The sequence below is a fragment of the Canis aureus genome, chromosome 28 (assembly GCF_053574225.1).
Source record: "Canis aureus isolate CA01 chromosome 28, VMU_Caureus_v.1.0, whole genome shotgun sequence".
In the NCBI taxonomy this organism is placed as follows: Eukaryota; Metazoa; Chordata; class Mammalia; order Carnivora; family Canidae; genus Canis; species Canis aureus.
The window spans coordinates 37,351,722-37,373,591 of NC_135638.1; the positions used below are offsets into that span (position 1 = coordinate 37,351,722).

The 21,870-nt window shown below is 36.8% G+C and overlaps 1 protein-coding gene across 4 annotated transcripts in view; it reads left to right on the forward strand.

The window, feature by feature from the left end:
• RB1CC1 (RB1 inducible coiled-coil 1) overlaps nucleotides 1-21,870 on the forward strand; it is a 98,867-nt gene that overhangs the window by 3,491 nt on the left and 73,506 nt on the right. The window contains exon 1 of one of the 4 annotated variants that reach the window (XM_077876954.1): nucleotides 10,741-10,824. The exons of the other annotated variants lie outside the window; for them this stretch is intronic. The gene's annotated coding sequence lies outside the window, so the exon portion shown is untranslated. Of the gene's footprint in view, nucleotides 1-10,740; nucleotides 10,825-21,870 lie in introns of those variants that run through there. 4 annotated transcript variants of the gene reach the window in all.

A 21,870-nucleotide genomic window follows, 5' to 3' on the forward strand; every position in this document is an offset into this window, starting at 1 on the left:
GTGACTATCTGGGGCAAAAACATTCTTGGCAGCAGGAATAGTAAACGGGAGGGCTCTGAGATAATTGGCATATACAAGAAAAAATGGAAAGGGTACTGCAGGTGGACTAATAGCAATGAACGGGAGGGTACTCTGAGAATGGTAATAGTGAAGACTCTACAGATACTCGGGGGCCTGCGGTAATAGTAAGGAAACAGTACCATACTGTAACCATCCCGTTGCAAAAGCCACAGAGATTTGTTCCAGAAAACCCAGCAGCATGAAAGCTTTCTAGCATGAAAGGCTAGAAGGCAACTTGTACTACATTCAAGAAATGTTAAACCCCTGCAACACAGTTTTAGCTCCTGCAACATGAATGATGAACAAGAACTTTGTATGTAACCTTTGAATAAAAGATTGTAGGAAATTTTGAACCATGGGGAATTTTAAAGAAGATAAATTGCGAATGTTGGCTGCTTTGAGAGACTGGAATAGATAAAATGCTAGAGAAGCAGATTGTAGAGTGCTAGGTTGATGTTGTACTTACTGTTGTACATAAAAGTATGTAAATTTTAATTGTTACATTTCTGATTTGTTTATTATTGTGGGCCTAATAAACCTAATTGCCTGTAAGAAGACCTCTGTGGTATGGTCCCTGAGAGGATGGCATTTCTTTCCATCCCTCAGTAAAGTTGAGGTCCTTTTAAATTACTTTCTCCTAATATGAGTGCTGTCATGCACCCTTTCTTTCATTGATTTGTTTCTTCTTTCATAGCTGTTTAGTGAGTACCCTGAGTATTATGAAATGACACCCCACCCTCTTTCCCACCTCCAAGATTTTGCTCTTTTGAATTCTAATATTCTATTGGCTTGTAATTATGATAAGGGATGAAAATAATTGCAATCCCTTTTCCATTTCTTTGTTACTGGTTTGGGACTATACACATTATTTTTTCCCTCATATTCTACATGTAGTTGATCAGCAGCTATCCAGAATATCTGTTAAAATATTAGTCAGATTAGTACCGTATTGTTAATATATCCATGGTTGTTTTAGCCATTGTATGCAAATTCCAGATGTGCACATCCTTTTTTTTTGATGTTGCTATTGTGTTTACAGATGGTCTTTGTTTAATAGAACAAAGCTAATTCAATATTTGCTATATATAATTTTGATTTCATTTTCAAACTATCATAAAATGAAGCGTAGAAATGTAACACTTTTGCTATAGACATAATTATGTCCATATTAAAGAATTTAGAAAACCTGAATTCACTTTTAAAGGGAATGTCACAACTTGGTATTGCCATCCCTTAAAAATTATACTGTGCACAGTCCTGGATGTTTTATTTTAATTGCTGACAAGAATACAGAAAAAAATGGATGTGGCTTCCATACGTGGCATAATTTAGAGGAAGAACTGTTATCTAGTAAATTTGACTGAATTTCATTTTAACTTTCTTTTTGTATTTCTGTTAAGCAGAAGTTACGAAGTGACATAGCATATATTAAAAAAAACATGTTTAAATACCCTAATAATTACAAAGTGAATTAAGTTTTTTATGAGTGAGGCTAATTCAAAATGACATCTAGTGATATTCTGTATTGGGACTTTTGTTTTTTAGATTTACTAATATTCCAAATTCAAATTATCTGCAAGTCATGCATTTTACATAATTTTTATGAATGGCAGGACAGCAAATGTGAAATACATTTATATGTATTGATGGAAATATTCCCACATTGTATTATTCAATTCAAACAAGCTGTATAGCATATGCATGATGTTCATCATCTCATTTTTATAAAACCAAACTGTTTGTATATACACATACATTTTTTTTTTTTGGTATGAATAGGGAAAAAAAGCCCAGAAGCCATACTATTAAAAGTATTCCTGTTGTCTCTATTCTTTTGGTGCTATCTGTATATGAAGTTGCTTGTCTAGTTATAGCTTTGTTTAGGAGGCTCTGAACTTCTATGGAAAAGGTTCTCTTTGGGAGAATGTGAGGAAAATGGCTGACTTACTCTTTTTCCCCCCCTTGGCAGAGAAAAAGGTAGGATCAGATAGAAATAATCTGATATGGAGGGTTCGAAGTCCCATTTTCAGTCCCCTGGGTAACCTAAGATTTTCCGTATGTGGTGAACATTATTTTCATTGGTGCAGCACGCAGTGACCCCTCCATGGAATCATATTCTGCAATTTGCAGAATTACAAATCAGACAAAATTATTCCTAAGTCTTGTTCTTTCTCCATGAAACTTTTGGTCCAACGTATCTAGTTTGTCCAGATTTTGTGAATTCTACTGGACTTGAAAGCAACTTGTGGGAAATTGTAATTCCAACACCTAGCACAGTTTCTGGCTAATGTTGGATGTTTAACAAATTGAGAGTGAGTAATGACTTAAATGTATTCAGTTTGGGACATCAGAAATTGAAGTCTTTCCCTTTGTTTTCCCCATAAGGAAGCTAATTTTAAATTTTAAATAGTTGACAGTAAACTGGAATAGCTGACCTAATCATTATGGTGGCAGCCTCTCAAAGAGGAAATTGTAAATCTCCGGTTGATAAATTGGATAGTGTTTTACATATATATATAAAGGAGATGCTTTTATATCGCTACTCGCCCCCTCACTTATAGCTGAATGTATCCCAAGAGTATCCAAGCAGGGCAATGTCTTTTTATGATGTGAGATTTTTTTTTTCTTCCTCTGATAATTCCTACTACCTTAAGTAGCTAGTAAGAGCTCTGTAAATTCAGAGGGAAAAGAGTGCTTGTGGGCCACCCACGGTTAGGGAAAACTTCCCAATAGTGCTAATGAACCATGTTTTTGCACTGTACTTGGATGAGTAAAAATCAGATTAGCAGAAATTGGGGAAATTGATTCCAGCAGGGCAATATAAAGTGAGAGAATATAAGTTTCATGTAGAAGAGTAGTTGGAAATATTTCTAGAAAGGTAAACTAGGGCTTAATTATGAAGTCCATGAATGTCAGAGTTAAAGTTATAATCGCCACCATTTTTAGAGCTTTTATTATAGTCCTTGCGCTGGAAAGGAGTCTGAAATACATTCTGTAAAAGGTATCATTTCAGTTTATGGGTGGTGAACTGAAGTGCAAAGGTTATTTGAGCCTCATTGGGAGAGATGGGATTCACACAGAGGTAAATCTTGCTTCAAAGCCTGTACTTTTATTTTAATATTTATGTAGCTTTAAGCCAGCGTTGGCAAATTCACATTCTTCAAGGAGAAGACATAGTGAAATTCAGTGAAACTGTGAGGTACTATACTTGAGGTCACAGGAGAGAGCTACAAAGAAACAAGCTACAGAGGGTGGTAGGCCATTGATTTGTGTCTTGCTGTAGGCAACTGTGAGGATCTAGGGAAGGTTCTTGAGGGGTGCAGCCTGGAGACAGTAGTTAATAACTGGTGTAACTGGTTCTAACTGCTCAGGAAGACTTGGAGCAAGATGGAGCCTTAAAGGCAGCAAGAAGAGTTTCCAGGCTCTAAAATAAGAGTTATGTCATTGGAAAATTAAGGATTGGATTCTAAAGGAAAAATGGATAGGCTTTTAGATGGAAATAACTGAAGTTGTGAACAATGGGAGAATGATAGCTTTTTTAACAAAAGAAGTTAGGGAATAGTTTCAAAGGAGAAGCACTGAATTGAAATGTGGATTTGTCAAGTTTGTGGTATCAGAAGCATGATTGCTAATGGAGGATATTTAGCATCTGCTGAGTGCTAGTCCTGTGCCTGGGGGCAGAGACCTGGGTTAGTTAACCAACAGTATCTGACTTTTGTATTGCATTATCAGTTTGCATAACTCCTCAGTTTATCTGTAGGTTCTTTGCATTTTCACATCAACCCTGTGAGATTGGGAGTTTCTCTTTGTAATGAAAATAACAAGTTTAAGGGTGCTTGGCTGGCTCTGTCTGTGGACTCCTGGTGCTGTGAATTCGAGCCCCATGTTAGGTGTAGAGCTTACTTAAAAAATCTTACCAAACAAAAAAATAATAATAATTTAAGTTTGATCAGGTTAGTCTGAGTCACACAGTTGTTAGTGGGAATAGGACTTACATACAGCTCTTCTGATTCCAAATCTCATTTTCTTTTCACAGTTCTGTTTTCCCTCTTACATATATGTAAAGGTAACAGTTGGACAACTAAATATGAGTGACCATGTAGGGAAGATAGTTGAATGGGAAGGCAAACCTACACTGGGATGGCAGATTGGGGGCTAGAATGGGAATAGTAGGTGGGGGTCATTGTCTTATTCTTTTAGTTGGACTGGCTCTTCAAGGGCAACATATTCAGGTTCTTTATTTCTTGGTGTTGCATAAAAAGTGTTGTCTTTTTTTCTTTTTCAAAATGGAAATAAGTATTTTTACCTCTGATTATAAGTGTGATTTTTTTTAAAAGATTTTATTTATTCATGAGAGACACAGAGAAAGAGACATAGGCAGAGGGAGAAGCAGGCTTCTCACAGGGAGTCTGATGTGGGACTCGATCCCAGGGCGCTGGGATCATGCCCTGAGCCAAAGACAGACGCTCAAACTCTGAGCCACCCAGGCGTCCCCATAAATGTGATTTTTAAGGAGACCAGGGAAAGTGAAAGTCCTGCATCCAGAAATAGCCGTCGTAACAAAATTGATGCTAAAAATGGTTCCAGAATTTTTTTTTTTTAGGTTTTAATTTTACTTCTAGGTAGTTAACACGGTGTTATTAGTTTCAAGTGTACAATATAGTGACTCAGTGATTCTGTATATCATCTAGTGCTCATCATCATAAAGGTACTAATTAATCCCCATCACCTATTTAACCTATCCCCCCAACTTCCTCCCCTCTGTTAACCATCAGTTCTATATAGTTAAAAAGTTTGTTTTTGGTTTTCATCTCTTTTTTCCACCTCTTATTTAATTTGTTTCTTAAATTCTGCAGATCAGTGAAATCCTATGGTATTTTTCTCTGACTTATATCACTTAGCGTTATACTCTCCAGCTCTGTCCATATCATTGCAAATGGCAAGATTTCATGCTTCATGACTGAATAATATTCTTTCTTGTGGGGAATGTGTGTGTGATACATCATATCTTTATCCTTTAATCAGTTGATGGACACTTGGACTGCTTCCATAATTCGCTATTGTAAATAATGCTGCTGTAAACATAGGAGTGCATCCATCCCTTTGAATTAGTGTTTTTATATTTTGGCGGTAAATACCCAGTGGTGTAATTGCTGAATCATAGGGTAGTTCTGTTTTTAACTTTTTGAGGGACCTCCATGCTGTTTTCCATAGTGCCTGCACCAATTTGCAGGAGTGTTCATTTTTCTCCACATCCTTGTCAACACTTGTTTCTTCTGCTTCTCATTTTTGCCACCCTGACAGGTGGGAGGTATTATCTCATTGCAATTTTGATTTTCATTTCTCTGATAAGTGATGATGAACATCTTTTCATGTGTCTGTTGGCCATTTGAATATCTTCTTTGGAGAAATTTTTGTTCATGTCTTCTTGTTTTTTATTTTGTTTTCTTTGTGTTGGGTTTTATAAGTTCTTTATATAGTTGGGATATTAATCCTTTATCAGATATGTCATTTGCAAATATTTTCCATGCAATAGGTTGTCTGTAGTTTTGTTGATTGTCTCCTTACTTGTGCTTTTGTTTTCTTTGCCTCAGGAGAAATAGCTAGAAAAAATTGCTGCAGTCCAGACTTCTTTAATGCTTTTGTGTACATGTACTCCTTCACCATTAGTTAATAAAATAACAATAAAATCCACAAACAGAATCACATGATATATACTATAACTTACTTTTCCTACTAAATAATAAATGCATCACTAATCAGTATGTAAAGAGCTACCATTTTAAATGTCTAAATAATATATAGCTGTACCGTAATTTGACAAATCATGATTGATAGCTTTCTGATTTTTCATTGTTAAAAATAAAAATTCATTGGGTATATACCTTGGTACATTTGTTTGTTTATTTGCTTCCAATATTTTCAGAGGTAGGGTGGTGGTTTGTACATTTTAATTTATACAATTTAAATTTTGATACATATTGCCAGATTAAATCTCTTTATAAATTGTACCAATTTCTGTTCTTGTCAAAACTGGCAGTGTGCTCATTGTGAGATATCAAGAATCCAAGAATCAACACTGTTCCTTCTGGTCATCAGAAGTAACCTAAAGGGTAAAAACTGATGACATTTCAGTAGAATTAATCTTTCTGCATGGTGTAGATAGCCATTTGTCATAGTACGGTTGCATGAACATTTTATCCTTTCCCCCAATTTGAAATTCTGTTATTGTTTATATGAAGATATATTTGAATCTATTGTTCCATAAGTTATCTATTAATGGGCCAGAATTGCAGGTTTAATAGCTGTTAGACTATGTTTGACATGTTTTGATAAATACTCTTTCCTACAGGGTCTCTGTCTCTCTCTCCCTGCATGTATAGATGTAGATACGTATACAGGTGTATATATATATATACAATGGAGACTTAATAGTTATTGTCTCAATGGACAGAAACTAAAGACACTGTTTAGGCAAGGGGGACCACATAATAATTTTAAGAAAATCTATATCAGGGCGCCTGGGTGGCTCAGTGGTTGAGCATCTGCCTTTGGTTTAGGTCGTGATCCCGGGGTCCTGGGATCGAGTCCCTTATTGGGCTCCCTGCATGGAGCCTGCTTCTCCCTCTGTCTGTATCTCTGCCTCTCTCTGTGTCTTTCATGAATGAATAAATAAATAAAACCTTTAAAAAAAAAAAAGGAAAGAAAAAAATCTTGTCAATTATTTACTTGTCTATTGCTTTTAATTTAAAACTGGGTTAGGGTAGCCCAGGTGGCTCAGTGGTTTAGGGCCGCCTTCAGTCCAGGGCCTGATCCTGGAGACCCGGGATCAAGTCCTATGTGGGGCTCCCAGCATGGAGCCTGCTTCTCCCTCTGCCTGTGTCTCTGCCTCTCTCTCTCTCTCTCTCTCTCTCTCTCATGATTAAATAAAAAAATTAAAAAAAAAAAACTGGGTTAGCTTGTGTCATACTTATGATTTCATTTTATAAAAATTAATTTTTATAGAAAATGAGTATGGGGCAGATTTTAGCAAATCTTGACTTTGGTAAAAAGTAATACTGTATTATGTACTAGGCTGAAATTTTCTGTCACATAAAGTTAATTTGTAACTCAGCAGCAGTTGACTTAAATGCTGGCAATTTACCATTGTGTGTAAGAATATAGTTCTTAGATCATTTAGATGCAATCCACTTAGAAGTTTGATAGATTTTATGTAGGTCAGGGGAAAGTGTGCTTAATGAGCAATCCCAACTTCGTAAATTGATAAAAGGGTTAACACTTCTTAATGTTTGATTTCTTCAAGGAGATTAGTGATTTGCTAAGCTTATCTTCTTAGATTTTAGCAAATGTGATTGGGGAGGGTAAATCATTGGTTTCTAGCAGGAACTCAATTTTACATATCCTTTTTGGTATTTTTTGGAATGACACCTCCTTTACATGAACTCATGCTTGTTTCTTCTCAGTACAACTTTTGCATATCTCTATTGTATGTACCGCATTGTATTGTCATATTCATTTTATGTGATTAAGCTTTTTTTAAAGATTTTATTTATATATTTATTCATGAGAGAGACACAGAGAGAGAGAGAGGCACAGACATAGGCAGAGGGAGAAGCAGGCACCATGCAGGGGGAGCTGGACATGGGACTCCATTCCCCCCCCCCCCTCAGGCCCTGGGCTGAAAGGGGCGCTAAACTGCTGAGCCACCTGGGCTGCCCTGTGATTAAGCTTTTTTTTTTTTTTTTTTTTTTTTTTTTTTATATGATAGAGAGAGAGAGGCAGAGACACAGGCAGAGGGAGAAGCAGGCTCCGTGCACTGGGAGCCCGACATGGGACTCGATCCCGGGTCTCCAGGATCGCACCCTGGGCCACAGGCAGTCGCCAAACCCAGGGATCCCCTGTGATTAAGCTTCTTCAAAGGAGATAGCATATACTTCTTTTTTTTTATTTTTATTTTTTTTTATTTTTTATTTTTTATTTATTTATGATAGTCACACAGAGAGAGAGAGAGAGAGAGAGAGGCAGAGACATAGGCAGAGGGAGAAGCAGGCTCCATGCACCGGGAGCCCGACGTGGGATTCGATCCCGGGTCTCCAGGATCGCGCCCTGGGCCAAAGGCAGGCGCCAAACCGCTGCGCCACCCAGGGATCCCTACTTCTTTTTTTTTAATCTTTAGAAGCTGGCACATTAAGTAAGTTAGAACGGAATTTAATGTGAATCTGACATTTTATAAAAACTTGGAGGAATTAGCCAGTGTACCCTTCTCAGTTTTTAGTTGAAGAAACTGAGATTTGGTGAAATTAGGCTCTCGTGTCACAGAAGGAAAGATGTGAATCTTGGGCTAAAACCCAGATCTATCTTCTGTTTCAGTATTTTTTCAGGATGAGTTCTGTTCATTTTCACGATTCCCAAAGATGTGCTTGGTTATTAATGCCTAATGCCCCTTTTGCTTAAGATTTTAACAATTATATACCAAGGAGTGAATTCAGCTTTGTTGGGCCATCTTATTTTGATAGCAGGCATAGAGGATATATAGTACATTCTTACAAAATATTCCTGTGGATTCTCTTTGAGCCACTTTGTATTTGTTTTTCACAGTTGTGGTTCTTGCACTAGTCCTTCTCCATAGCCTTGGCCTCATTCATTGATTATCTAATGTCTTGGTAGTAGGTTAGGTACTGTAGTGTCTTGAAGAGAGGTGTAAAGCATGGCCAAGTTTTCTCTAGCTGTTTACAGTATGGTTTGGGGAATGTAAGGCATTTCACCTGTGGGGAAAAATATAGAGAAAGACATTTATTTATGTTCTGGATACAAACACTATTTGATTAGTTGAAACTTAAAGTTCTGGGCTCTAAGTGCTTTAGGTACATTGTTGACAGCCAGTAGATTGAAGACTTTATGATAGGGTGTTTGTGACTTCATGGTTATAAAATAGAGACAATGAAATGACATGAGTAAGGCAAGAATTATTATCTCTCTCAGGCTTATGATTTCATCAAGAGATCAGTTTAAATGGTATGGAGTTTCATGTAATGAGGCACAGGCACAGAAAGACAATATTGGATATTTACTCCAAAAAATTTAGACAGTTGAGTAGATGGTATGAAGCATTTTTAGTTGGGGAGAGTTAAAGTGACATTAAAATAAGACCTCTAACATTTTTTGTTGGTAGTATTCTCCAGGATGTATTTGAAATGAAATCTACTGAATAGAGGAGCTCAGTTAGATTGTTGTCAGAGCTTGGATACACAGTAGTAAGCTCTGAATTAGATAGCTTAATTGGGAGTAAGTAGAAGAGAGTGGTTTGCAGACCAAAGAGTACTTACTATATATATGACATCAGAGTTGATTACCATTGGTGAATCCCGGTCAGCAGGAGAAACTCTGGAGATGTTTAAGGTAGAGAAGATTATTATCTTTCTTTTTTAATTAAAGAGCCTTGGGATACCTTGGCTCTAAGGAAACTACCAAAATTTAGCAAGTTGGATGAGGTCTTTCTCAGTTAACTACTTGACGTCTGTTTTGTTGATCACTTACTGCTAGTAGTATTCTAACAATATGTCTACTTGTGAGAGCCTACTCACTCAATAGGTGTTCTTGAGTACTTTTTACGTTGCAAGAGTTACTTCCTGTTCCTAGGTAACATTTTGGACTATGTAATGTGCAGTTGGTATTGTACTAAATATTAAGCTCTTTGCATAGGTAATTTTACTTGTTTTCCACAAAGCTTTATGAGATAGGTATTACTAACATTCCCATTTTATACATTACCAAATGGAAATCTTGATGTATAGGGATGAGGACATTTTTTTAACTACAGATTTTTAGTTGATAAAGTCATGTGGCTCATGGATTGTCTAGAGAAGATATAATTAAATAAAATTTCATAACTGACTTAAATTACAGTCTTTATGGAAGTTATTTATTTATTTATTTATTTATTTATTTATTTAGAAAAGATTTTGTTCATGAGAGACAGAGAGAGAGGCAGAGACACCGGCAGATGGAAAAGCAGGCTCCATGGAGGGAGCCCGATGCGGGACTCGATCCCCAGTCTCCAGGATCACATTCTGGGTGTTTTATATTTTAAGAAGGAATTTTAAAAATTATGAATAAATTTTTTGGCACCCATTTAGAGCATATAATAATTTTTATAAACCACACTTTTCAGTTAGAATCTGAATTAAAACTTCCGCTTACACAAAAATTTGTTCCATCACCCATTGTGTCCAATATGTGAAATATGGAAAAAAAATAAATACAGAAATAAAATTATTCTTGAGCCAAACAAACTCTGCTGTGAAACTATGATGTGATCACATAAAAATTTGTAATCCAGGGTCAAAGTAACAGCTAAAGACAGAAGTAGATTTTTTTTCAGGAAAGACTTTCGCAATTTAGGAGCTAAGGTACAGAAGAGAGAAGTTAAGGTCAGGCAAGTTTATAAAGAGATTTAGGTGATGGGAAAAATGGTGATCTGTATGCTATCCCTGTGTATGGAATAGGACTGAATGCTCATGTGAAGAGTAATGAAACTCCAGGACGAAACTGTTTATTTTCACATTAGGTAGTTTGAATTGTTAGTTATGTTTTGTTAACCTCACAAGATTGTCTCTGTCTTGAAGAGACACTTTGGTCTCTTAGATGGCTTGAGCCCTGTACATCAACTTTATCTTACAGAATCTTGAATAGGCAGACATTTTGGATGTCCTCAAGGTCAGAGTTCTTCTCATTGCAGTGATAATCCAGGAACACTTGTAACTTGTAAGTAAATTTTAATTTTCATGTCTGTGGTGATCTTTGTTGAAAAATTAAAGGCGTGTAGTTTGAGAGTCAGAAAACTGCAAATCCTTTGTATGTTGATAGGTGTTGGTATAAAATGAAAGTTTGATTTCTATATTTCTGAATATATGTGTTTACTCATAGGAAGCTGGGATTTTCATTTTATTTGCCATTATTGTTCACAGAGCCCCTATATATTATGTATTATATATTATTTGTATATTCGCTTGTTCGTGGATTGGCTGCAAATATGATGTGCTGAGATTTGATATATATGCTAGGTCCAGACTTTTTCAACAAGTTCACAATTCTCTGAGAAATTACGGAAAAGAATTTCTTAGCACTGTCTTAACACAGTGAAAAGATGCTTTCAGAAAGTGTTTCAGTAACTTGCTATCAACACGCAAAAAAAAGAACAACAGCTGTGGGGGGAAATTAAATTTTTGTCCAGCATGAACTTCAGGAAGTGTGGGACACATAATTTCTAACATGCATGTCACCCTTATATAGGCATTGTCAGGAGTTAGGTTTAGAGCAGACAGGGTTCCTTACAGCAGCCTTTTATAGAATGGACTTGCGTTAGTGAATAACTCCTAGCATTGCTCAAAAAAGCAAAAACAAAAACATAACCAAAATGCAGAAAAACCAGGTTATTGAGCCAAGCTTTTAGCTATACTATTTTTGTTCTCTTGAAGGTGTGAGAAACCTCTGGAAGTGTTCTGTAAGTTTTGTTTTGTTATTGTATTTTTATATTTACTTATTATGGAAGTTAACAGAAATAGGCAATAGAATATTGATCACATGTAACCATCATTTTGTATGAATAGTTATTTCATGGCCTAATCTTGTTTCAATTATATGTCATGGCACCCCTATCCCCATCACCTCCCCTTCTCTTACAACTTGTGTCTTGTAAATTTTGAAGAACAGTATACCTTCAATAACCCAGCAAGGAAAATGTTTCCTCTACTTTTTAGATGAGAAAATTGAATCTTAGGGAGTATAAGGTACTTTTTTCAACTCAACCTATAAGTAGCAGATTAAGAATCTAAATCAGGGGGCGCCTGGTTGGCTCACTTGGTTAAGCATCTGCCTTCAGCTCAGGTCCTGGTGAAGCCCTATGTCAGGCTTGTCAGGCTCTGTGCTCAGCTCCCTCTTCCTGCTTATGCTTGATCTCCTGCATGCTATTTCTCAATGTCTCTCTTGAATGTTTCTTAAAAAAAATTAAACCAGGTCCGTTAAGCTCTTGCTATATGAGTCAGTTGTTTTTCCTTCACATTAGGTCAGATTATAACCAGGAAGGTGGTGTATTCTGGCAGCAGCTAAATTGTTTTTACTAGGTTATTACTAATTCCAGTGCTAGAGGTATTTATTTACCATTGTGTATTTCTCTCATGTTTTTACACATTTGTGGTCATATTATGCGTATTGTTTTCATTCAACATCATAAGTTTTTTAAAAATTACTGTATATCTTGTTTTACTGTATGAATAGATGAATGAGTAGCCAAGTATTTTTAACACTCTTCACAAGTAATGAAGTATTTTGTATATACTTGAACTATAATTTTATGGTACAGTTATTAGGTTAAGAGAAATGTATGTTTATGAAACTTCTACTTACCTACTCATGAACACCAGTTGCTTTTCCAAAAAGTCAGAATTATTTATAGTGGATCTCCAGCTATAATATATGAATGCTGAATATGATTATCAAAATGCTTGTGATAACTTTTGTACTATTTTGTAGAAATTTGCAAACGTACATAAAAGTAGAGAGAATATATTTTAAGTTTTTATTTTAATCCCAGTTAACGTATAGTGTTAATTTCAGGTGTACAATATAGTGATTCAGCACTTCCATACATCACCTGGAGCTCATCAGCACAGGTGTACTCTTTAATCCCAATTTCCTATTTAGCCCATCCCTCCACCCCCTCCTGTGTATCCCTTCTAGTAACCATCCGTTTGTCCTAAGTAGAGAGACTACTACAGTGAATCTAATCTGTCCATCCCATGTGCTTTAATAGTTACTGGTATTTTGGTGATCCTAACTATCCTTCTGCCTTACTTACCTTTCCCTCTCTCTCCCCCTTCTGCTTTCGTTATTGCTAGAACATCTCAAATATTTGTTTTAAAACATCTCAAATATCATTTTACACACTAATTTTCCAGAATGCATTGTTTCATAACTAAAATGCCATTGTCATGACCAAAATGGAATAGTAATTCTTCTGTATAGTCTAATACTTAATTCATCTTCAGATTTCCATGCTTAATTTCAAAAGTATATTTTATAGTAGTTTTATTTTAGGATCCAAAGAAGTCCACACATTTGATTATTATCTCTCTTACATTTTCTTTAATAGGTAGACTTTTTCCTGTGTTTTTGAAGCCATTAAGTTAGGTCATTGTCCTATAGAATGTTTATTTCTGAATTTAGCTGGTTATTTTCTTAAAATACTGTTTTTTTCCCCTACACCACATGTTACCTATAAACTGGTAACTACATAGATGTAAAAGTTTTTTTAAATTGGGGTTTGTGTTTCTTGGGGAAGAGATAGGCAAGAATATTTTATAGGTAAACTGTATACATCCGGTTGAGACACAGAAACTTGATAGCAGTGTGACAGGTGATCAGTATGTTCATGTTTGTCATCAGGCTTAATCTGTCAGATTTCTTCTAATTATTTTAATGTCTATTGATGTATAGATCCATTATTTCATTGCAAAATTGTCATCTTCCATATTTTGCCTGTAGTAATAGTTGGAGCTTTTCTACAAAAAGCTATTTCTTCATTATATTGGTTATCTGAAGTATAATTTATGTCGGAAAGAGAGCATAAGTCCTTAAATCCTTCCCTTTTTTATTTCTAGAATAGGTGCTACTCTAACTCAGTGAAGGTTGGTTTCTTTTTTGTATCATTATGAACATGAATATTTACAGAGTTTATACTAATTGTAGTATATAACACAGTATTTGTAAGTATTCTTTGTATGCTCAGACAGTGCCATCTTAGTCACGAAAGCCTGTTGAAGTTGATTTCTTTCCTTTTTGACCTGGTCTTATTATTCTTTTGTAGCTTCTTTGCTTAATGGCATATCTTAATTTTACAGGCTTATGTGATCAGTACGTTTTTCTACTTCAGATTTTTGGAATCAGACACTTCTCCAAAGGTCCCATTTAGAAACCACAACATGGGTACAGTGATTTTAGAGTTATATGTACAAATATTCTGAAGTTAGATGGAACAGTCTCCATAAGACTTCTCTCACTTTGAATACCAGCCACCTGTTTGGTGGTGCCCAGGACCATGCACTTCGGATCAGCTGACTACAGATTTGGTGTTCCTCCAACCACCTTCAGGTTGGAGAATTCACTAGGATGGCTCACAGACCTTGGGGAAATGCTGTACTTAATTATGATTCGCTTAATTATGATTTCCTTTTCCTTGATTAGCAAAAGGATGCACATTAAAATTAAAAGCAGGCAAAGGGGGATCCCTGGGTGGCGCAGCGGTTTAGCGCCTGCCTTTGGCCCAGGGTGTGATCCTGGAGACCCGGGATCGAGTCCCACGTCGGGCTCCCGGTGCACGGAGCCTGCTTCTCCCTCTGCCTATGTCTCTGCCTCTGTCTCTCTCTCTCTCTCTCTCTCTCTATGACTCATAAATAAATAAAAATTAAAAAAAAAAAAAAAAGCAGGCAAAGGAAGATGTGCATGGAGAGTCTGGAAGGGTTTGAAATGCAGATCCTCTGGTTGCCCTCTCCTGTGGAATCATGGACAGAATTACTTCATCTTAGCCAGAGTGTGTGACACTACATTAGAGTAATGCTAACTCGGGAAGCTTACCTGAGTCTTTGGTGTCTGGGGTTTTTATTGAGGCTCTATCATCTTTATATGGTGGAGACCTTTAGTCTCTAGCTCTTCTTGGAGGTCGTCCAACTAATGGCTTTAGTTTCCATTTTTTCTGGAGATGGGAATGGATACTGTATATCCTAAAGCTGCCATCATAAATCATTCACATTGTTAGACTGTTCTAAAGCCCCCAAACAGACATTCCTTATCAAGCAGGACATTCCTCAGGTTCCCCTCCTCATAGCCAAGAATAAAGGCCAGACCTCTCTTTGATAAGGGTAATTCTTTTTTTTTTTTTAAGATTTTATTTATTTATTTGAGAGAGAGTACACCAGCAGGAGAGAGAGAGAGAAGCAGGCTCCCCACTAAGCAGGGATCAGTGGGGTTGGATCCCAGGACTCTGGGATCACGACCTGAGCCAAAGGCAGATGCCTAACTGACTGAGCCACCCACGTGCCCCTGAATAAGGTGAATTCTTTACCCTACAAGGTACTGTGGCTACTTGGTTATTGCTCTAGGTTGTCACTGCCTTTATTTCAGTGGGGTTATAGATGATGTGTTTTTATGCAAAGAGAAATTTTGTGCAAACTAACATTTTACTTTATTGTATATCTTTTCTCTTAGATTGAAAATCTAGGAATCTTAGTCTGAAACTCTTGCTTGTTTAATAGGTGAAAATAATGTCTTTTTCAGATTTGTATTCCTTTACTGAGAAGGTTTCATGTATTTTTCTCATTTGTTAACTACTTGAATCACTTTCTCATGCACTATTTATTGTGGATTTTTAGGATTTTCTTACTAATTCATAGAAAATTTTTTTAAAGATTTTATTTATTTATTCATGAGAGACACACAGAGAGAGGCAGAGACATAGGCAGAGGGAGAGAAGCAGGCTCCATGCAGGGAGCCTGATGAGGGACTCGATCCCGGGACTCCAGGATCACACCCTGGGCCAAAGGCAGGGGCTAAACCGCTGAGCCACCCAGGGATCCCTGAAACTTTTTTTTTTAAGGCTGTTAACCTTTAATTACTTGTTGTAACACTGTCCCATTTACCAGTTTTGAGGAGAAAGTCAGATCCCATCTTTTGATATTTGGATTAAATAAATGAAGTGCAGGTAATGGAAAGATTCATCCATTTTTTTGGATTTCTCCCCTTTCCCCTCCCCATAAGTCAGAAAATGAGTAACTCCTGTGACCTGCCCAGAATCTGGTCCTGTGTTAGAAAGCTAGCTGGGAAATTGGGCCTGTCTCCTGGAGGGCTTCCTCTCTGCTGTTGTTGCTATCATTTCCAGGGAGTGTTGCGGTTGCAAACAGCATGTGTTCACCATTAGGCTTCAGTTCTTGACTGTTAGATGCCTGGTGATAACCCAGGTATGTGCAAGCTCTCAGTGAATTGGCTGCAGTTGCTCAAGCCTTAGAGCAGAAGCTGGCAAACTTTTTTTGTAAAAGACCAGATAAGTATTTAGGCTTTGCTGGTTAAGATGCAAGATCAAGGCTGTTTATGTAGATTTTTATGTAACAGAAGAAACCTCTCCCTTGCCTTGTCCCATGAGTCCAGAATGAGCCATCCAAGGTGGTGTGCATGCTTTGTGCTCATGCTCAGTTGCTATCAGTTGGAGATCTTTTTTCTGGACACACAGGGACCACCTAAGTGATCATGGGCCTGGCAGGCTGGGGATAGAGGCCAACCCAATACTTTCTGCCCAGGGACTCCCAGATCCTGAGTTGCCTCGCTCTCTGAAAGTGTGGCTTGAGACAGGTGACTTTCTGGGTCCCCCATTCTCTTGCTGGTTATACTCTGCTGCCAGCAGAAGCTGTGGAGTCCCTGCCATGTTGGTGGCCCCCAGTGAGTACCCTGAGTAGTGAAAGACAGCACTGGTAAAGGAATGGGTCTCTGTGACTCCACTTCTACCTTGGAACCATGATGCCTGCTTAGCTCTGGGGGCTGCAGAGCAAAGGAGACCACTTTCAGTATTTCACTCAGCTGTGTTCTTGGCTACCATACGTAAGTTCTTCTGTGTACATACATTCCTTTAGCTGTGAAGTTTTTGGAGAATCCCACTGTGTAAAGATGACCCACAATATGGAAGAATTTCCAGTCTTTGCCCCCTGCAAGGAACCATGTTATCTGTGTACCCAGGAGAATCTTGTTCTCCCATAACCTGGGACTACACCAGTTCTTGGCTGGTGACTCATTTTTCACTTGAAAACCTTACCATTTGTCAAGTTTTGAAGTGTTCTGCCATTCCACTCCCCTTACATAATCTTGATATTTTTTTGTGTTGTATTTAGGAAGTACAGTTTAGGAAAATGAAGGCTTAAAAATGGTTCTAGAAAGTGGTAGAATTGTTGGGGGAAAGCAAGTATTGGGATTTCTTTCTTTTTTTTTTTTTTTAAGTATTGGGATTTCTAATGGAACAGTAAAATGGCAAGTCATGGGATGTATTTACTATATGTGTTTTAGTGGTACATTCATGTTCTTTCCTTCTAGTTCCAGCCATAGATTTGAACTGATTGTTTCTGCTATTGTGACTTTGAGAGATGATTGAACTTTTTTTGATGGGGATGATACTAGCTTTTCTCACAGAAATTGTAAGGATATGTAGCTGTTACAGTTTTTAGTTCTTGTTAACAATCAATGGCAGTTACTGTTAAGTCAACAATATTCATATCTTTAAAGAATAAAACAAAAGTACGAGCAGATATTTTAGAGTTATGTATAATTACAAATAATTGCATTTTTGTAGCTATTCTTCTTGAAAGTAGATAACAGGAAATTTTTGTATAGATAAAAAATTTTCATGTTGGGACACCTGGGTGGCTTAGTGGTTGAGTTGAGCATCTGCCCTCAGCTCAGGTTGTGATCCTGGGGTCCTAGGATCAAGTCCCACATCAATCTGTCTGTGTCTCTGCCTCTCTCTGTGTCTCTCATGAGTAAATAAGTAGAATCTTTAAAAAAGTTTTTTTTTTTTTTTCATGTCATCTAGCTAAGATGTAGCCTTTGTGAGAATAGGCAACTTTATCATATTGTTTGCTCTTATATATCCAAAGCTAAAAAAGGGCATCCTAGCTCCTCAGGTGAAATTTTTATTGAATAAATGTTGTAAACTGAAGTTGGTCCAAACTCTTGGATCTCATACTAACTTTCTGCTTTTGGGCAAGTTGTATAATTTCTGTATCTTTTTCCTCAACCCCAAAAAGAAATAGTTAAAATGGATATCTTACATGTTGCAAAAAATAAGGGAATTATTATGTATAATATTACTTAGCGTAATTACTGGCATATAATGAATCACTCAGTGTTACTTATGATCATTTTGTATGTCATATATATAGAACATATGAAATTAAATATGAGTGTTTTGTGACTGGAAGCTATTAGGTTTTTTTGTTTGTGTGGGGTTTTTTTGTTGTTGTTATTCCCTTTTAGTTTTTACTTTATGCTTTTGGTTTTGTTTTTCAGTTTCAGTATAGAGTGTTATTAGTTTCAAGAGTATAATATAATGACTCAACAGTTCAACACATTACTTAGTGCTCTTCCTAAGTATACTCTCTAATCCCCTTTACACCTATTTTACCCATCCCCCACAGACCTCCCCTCTTGTAACTAAGAGTCTGTTTTTTGGTTTGTCTTTTTCTTTGTTCACTTGTTTTGTTTCTTACATTCCACATGAATGAGATCATATGGTATTTGTCTTTCCAACTGACTTATTTCACTTAGCTTTATACCCTCTAGATCCATCCATATTGTTGCAAATGGTAAGATTTCATTCTTTTTTATGGCTGAGTAATAGTCCCTGTGTGTGTGTATACAGCCCCTCATTTTTCAGTGGAACCTAGGTTGCTTCCATATCTTGGCTATTATAAATAATGCTACAGTAAACATAGGGGCACATATATCTTTTTGAATTAGTGTTTTTGTATTCTTTGGTTGAATTCCCAGTAGTGGAATTACTGGATCATATGGTAATTTTTATTTTTAATTTTTTCCCTCCATGCTGTTTTCCACAGTAGCTGCACTAGTTTGCATCCCCACTAACTGTACATGGGGGTTCCTTTTTCTCCACATTCTTGCCAATTTTTGTTGTTTCTTGTGTTGTTGATTTTAGCCATTTTGACAGGTATGAGTTAATATCTCATTGTGATTTTGATTTGCATTTTCCCAATAATGAGTGATAATGAGCATGTTTTCATTTGTCTGTTGGCCATTCCTGTCTCTTTGAAAAAGTGTCTGATCATGTCTTCTCTCTTTTTATTTTAGATATTTATTAGGGGAGAGAGAGAGAGATGAGCAGGGAGGAGGGGCAGAGGGGGAGAGAATAAGAGAGAGAGAGAGAGAGAGAGAGAGGCAGACTCACTGCTGAGCAGGAAACCCAACATGGGGCTTAGTCCCAGAACCTGGAGATCATGACCTGAGCCGAAGGTAAACATTTAACCTAATGAGCCACCCAGGCGCCCATCATTTTTAATTGGATTATTTGGGGGTTTTTTGGTGTGGAGTTGTAGAAGTTCTTTATATATTTTGGATATTAATCACATATGTATCAGTTGCAAACATCTTCACCAATTCAGTAAGTTGTCTTTTAGTTTTGTTGATTGTTTACTTTGCTGTGCAGAAGCTTTTATTTTGGCGTAGTCCCATTACTTTATTTTTGCTTTTGTTTGCCTTTCTGCAGTGGACAGACCTAGAAGAAAGTTGCTATAGCTGATGTCAGAGAAATGCCTGTACTCTCTTCTAGGATTTTTATGGTTTCAGATTTCACATTTAGGTCTTAATCCATTTGAGTTTATTTTTGTGTATGGTATAAGAAAGTGGTCCAGTTTCATTCTTTTGCATGCAGCTATCCTGTTTTTCCAGCAGCATTTGTTGAAGAAACTTTTTCCCATTGCATATTCTTAACCTCTTTTGTGAAAGATTAATTGATCATATAATCTTGGGTTTATTTCTGAGCTCTCTTCTGTTCTATTGATCTGTGTGTCTGTTTTTGTGCCAGTACCATACTATTTTGATTACTACAGCTTTTGAGTATATCTTGATATCTGGCATTGTGATACCTCCAGTTTTATTCTTTTTCAAGATTGCTTTGGCTCTGCTGGGTCATTTGTAGTTCCATGCAAATTTTAGGAATACTGTTGGCTGACATTTACTCAAAGACCACCAGAGCTTGTAAGACCCATGGGGCAATGATGACTCACTTTACGAGTTAGATTTTTCTCGTGTTATTTTAACACAGGCCCTGGGTGGTAGATGACAATAAATAGGATATAGAGTGAAGATTCAGAGGGAGGCTTCTGCTTAAAGTTGCCAGAGCTGGGCAGCCCGGGTGGCTCAGCGGTTTAGCGCTGCCTTCGGCCCAGGGCCTGATTCTGGAGACCCAGGATTGAGTCCCGCGTTGGGCTCCCTGCATGGAGCCTGCTTCTCTATCTGCCTGTGTCTCCGCCTCTCTCTCTCTCTCTCTCTCTCTCTCTCTCTCATGAATTAAAAAAAAAAAAAAAAAAGGTTGCCAGTGCTTTGGCTTCAAAGGTAATGGATGAAAACATGGGATGTTACATCAGGATAAGTCAGGAGGTCCTTCTCAAAATGATGCTGTCATTAATATCACTTAGGAACTGTTAGAAATGAGCTAAATGAAAAAGAAAAAAAATAAATTACTTAAATGACAGTGTCAAGTGTGCCTATATAGTGGAGTAAAATTATAGCCTAAGTTCTAGAGCCACAGCAATCAGAACTGTCTGTGAACTCGTTTTACATTATTCGTGAATTGTACATACAGACTAATTTTCAAAGAAAGTTTGTTTGGGTAGCTGTTTATGTAAGCATTGTTAATGATTGTGGTTTTTAGGTTGAGCTATTTGTTAGGGTGAACACCAGGTGAAAAGTTTGGTCTTTTTGTAAGGCACATAGTAGCTGCTACATTTAACAGAGTTTCCTTCATTTACTGTAAGTATTATGGAACAAAGGAATGACACTGAGTCCATCTTTACAATAATTTCTGAAGCCTATGATATTGAGAGCAATATTGTACCTAGCTCATGAAAAGAAAAAGATAGAGTGTTCCAGATTGAAAGAGATTAAATAGATTTTACAGTTAAACACAATATATTATCCTGAATTGGATCCTAGATTGAGGAGGGAAGACTGTAAAGCATATTGATGGCAATAATTTGAGTAGAAACTATGGATTAGATAATAATATGGATCTATGTTAAATTTCATGATTTGATGAATTTACTTTGATCATGTAGAGAAAATCCTGTTAGGATACATCTTGAAGTATTTATGGATGAGACATTCTGTCTGTAGATTGCTCTCAGCTCAGAAAGAATATATCTTAATGTGTGGTGTATATGTATATATAGAGAGAAAGAGAAATCAAATATGTAGCATGAAGTGGCCCAAATGATAAAGCAAATGGAGCAGTATATGTTGTTGATAACACTGGGTAAAGGGTGCAAGGAGCTTTTGGTACTATTTCTGTAACTTTTTTCTAAGTGTGAAGTTATACCAAAACAAGGTAAATAGTATTTAAAAGGAAACAGAAGTAAAAAACTTATAATATAATGATTATTATAAAGATTTTATATTGAGATTCACAAATGTATTTTCTTGTATTGCTTTACCCACCTTTATAGAACAGGCTTTTGTTGTCCTTCCTATGACCTTATTTAAATGTAACCCACATGGAGGCCCACTTTGATCACCCAAATCTAAAGTAGGTCTTTCTTGCTACCCAATCCTCTTTCTTTGCATTTATTGCAACTTATAGCATGTTTACTTTCTTCTTACTTCTTTTTCTTCAAGACTGTGATCTCTATCAGGGGAAAGATCATGTCTATTTTGTTCACTAAATACACAGTCCTGACACATAAGCTCAGTAAGTGTTTGTTCTGTTTGGATGAATGAATGATCTCTGCTGCCAATACTCCTTCCATTTGAGTCACCATACTTTTAGCTACCTAATCCTTCAGAAAACAGAAGAACTCCTTTTAACTTGTAAGATAAAGTGTACTCTTGGACTTGGAGGTGGTGGTGCAGTCCCACCCAAACATTGGAGAGTTGACAGAGGAAAAAGAGCCCAAGAAGGAGTGCTAAATTCTTATTCCCTGCCAAGTAGCAGGCTAATACATTGAATTTTTTTTCATACTTTTTCTCCCTTAATTCTCATAATAT